The sequence below is a fragment of the Pholis gunnellus genome (genome assembly GCF_910591455.1).
Source record: "Pholis gunnellus genome assembly, chromosome: 21".
NCBI lineage: Eukaryota > Metazoa > Chordata > Actinopteri > Perciformes > Pholidae > Pholis > Pholis gunnellus.
Genome location: NC_136548.1, coordinates 19,564,346 through 19,567,030, shown reverse-complemented (window position 1 = coordinate 19,567,030; position 2,685 = coordinate 19,564,346).

Here is a 2,685-nt window from a genome sequence, read left to right as displayed (position 1 = left end):
TCATCAGATGATCAACAAAGCATTTCATCATTTAATACGATACCACGAGACTTCAGTGTCCATTCTCCAGTATGTGATTAAAAGTGTGTTCAGGACCTGCATGAAGCTCACGAAGGAGAAGAACGGACAACAACATCAATAAAGGACGACCAGGAGTCACAAGAGCAGCACTTCAACTTCAGCACTGTTCACAATAACCATCAAATAAAAGCTCAAACAAACCCATCATTAATGATTCTGATGAAGAACGTTGATGTGGGAGGAGTTAGCTTCCAGGAGGTCGTGTCGTACTCATCACTATTGTTTCACAATAAAAGCCTTAAACACTGGTATCAATCCAGCTCTAGTTTCTACTTACGTTGGTTTGGTGTCGTTAAAGATCACACAACAAGAGTTTGAATGTGAAAAATCAACAGGAAGTGGTGTCTTTCATCACTAACACTTCTGCCACTAATAGACGGACACAAACCAAGACTGCGTCGGCCAACACAGTGGCAGAGGCCAAAACCAAGACGCTAATGGGCTAAAACCAAGATGGCGGCGGCCAAAACAACACTCCACAAACCAACAGGTGACTACGTTGACTTCTAACACACAGTCGATGCTTCTGAGCCCCAGAAAGGCTTTTAATGGTTTTTAACAGCGATATTTGGACAAAGAGTCCTCTCATGTTGTTGTTGAGTTCAGTCATCCATCGAACACAAACACTATGTATCGATATCACGAAGGTGAAATAATGAACTCACGTGGAGGTTGTGGATCTTCTTGCGGCCTCTCTCCAGTCGACTCAGCAGTCTCAGGTGAGGCTGCTCTCGGCCCGCCGGCTGCAGCAGTCGGTCGTCAACAGACACCGTCTTCCTCAGGACGCCCCCCCCGCTCGCCGGCCCACGTCGCCCCGCCTCCCTCGGCGAGGGGGAGGCTCCTCCCTCCTCCTGCTGTCGGGTTCCCCCCCGACACCGGAGACGCGTCAGGTGACCAGAAGTCGCGTTGCACCGAACCTGGACAAGAGAAACCAGAGACACCCTGCTGTTACTGTACACCACACACACACACACACACACACACACACACACACACACACACACACACACACACACACACACACACACACACACACACACACACTTTCTCCATTTTGAAACATGTGGTTATAAATGTGGTCGTATCTTTAAAGGGCTGTGTGATGATTAAATATTTCATATTATCATTTTTATATACAGTATATATATACACACACACACACACACACTGTATATAAATATACGTATACACACACACACACACACACACTGTATATAAATATACGTATACACACACACACACACACACACACACACACACACACACACACACACACACTGTATATAAATATACGTATACACACACACACACACACACACACACACACACACACACACACACACACACACACACACACACACACACACACACTGTATATAAATATACGTATACACACACATTTTTATACAAAATGCTCTTTAAATTATTGTGAATACTATATCTTTTCCCCTTGAGGACATTCTTTTCTCGGCTTCTTTGAATTATAAATAATGAATTAAAAGGTTAAACTCTCGTGTCAGTTTAAATTTAAAGATGAAAAGATGAAAGCAGGTCAGAGAGACGGACGACTGGAGGGATGTCTGTCATAACACAGAACCTCCAACTGCTCCTGCTGGTTTCATGTTTCCATTCACTCACAGTGTGTGTGTGTGTGTGTGTGTGTGTGTGTGTGTGTGTGTGTGTGTGTGTGTGTGTGTGTGTGTGTGTGTGTGTGTGTGTATGTGTGTGTGTGTGAGATCAGGTGTCAGGCTGCATTAAAACTGCAGGAGGAGACTCGGCTCCCTGGACGTGTTTATACTGCAGCTACTCTGAGCTTTTATTTTGAAAGGACACATTCCCAAACTTGCAATAATGAGAATTAACAGAAAGTCCGTTTTTGAGTCGAACCCTCAGAGACGTCTGCCGTTAAATGTTTGAGTGAGAGAGACTGAAAGGTTTCACACGCTGTAAATATTGACAACGTCACAACATGTGGGTGTTTATGTTGTTCTTCTTCAGACGCGCTGACATCATCATTTATTTACTTGTTTTTGTCCAAACGAACACAAAAAACAAAAAGAAATGTTTGATGAATAAAGTCTCTGATTTCATGTGTTTTTATGTTCCATCTTTAATGGTTAACGTCACATTGCTATGAATTGTGGGTAACTTAATAAAGTCTGTTGATACATATTGGGCAGCAAGATACTTCCTGTCTCCTCCTCCTATACTTCCTTTACTTCCTATCTCCTCCTCCTATACTTCCTTTACTTCCTATCTCCTCCTCCTATACTTCCTGTACTTCCTGTCTCCTCCTCCTATACTTCCTGTCTCCTCCTCCTATACTTCCTGTCTCCTCCTCCTATACTTCCTATCTCCTCCTCCTATACTTCCTATACTTCCTGTCTCCTCCTCCTATACTTCCTGTCTCCTCCTCCTATACTTCCTATCTCCTCCTCCTATACTTCCTATACTTCCTGTCTCCTCCTCCTATACTTCCTGTCTCCTCCTCCTATACTTCCTGTCTCCTCCTCCTATACTTCCTATCTCCTCCTCCTATACTTCCTATACTTCCTGTCTCCTCCTCCTATACTTCCTGTCTCCTCCTCCTATACTTCCTGTCTC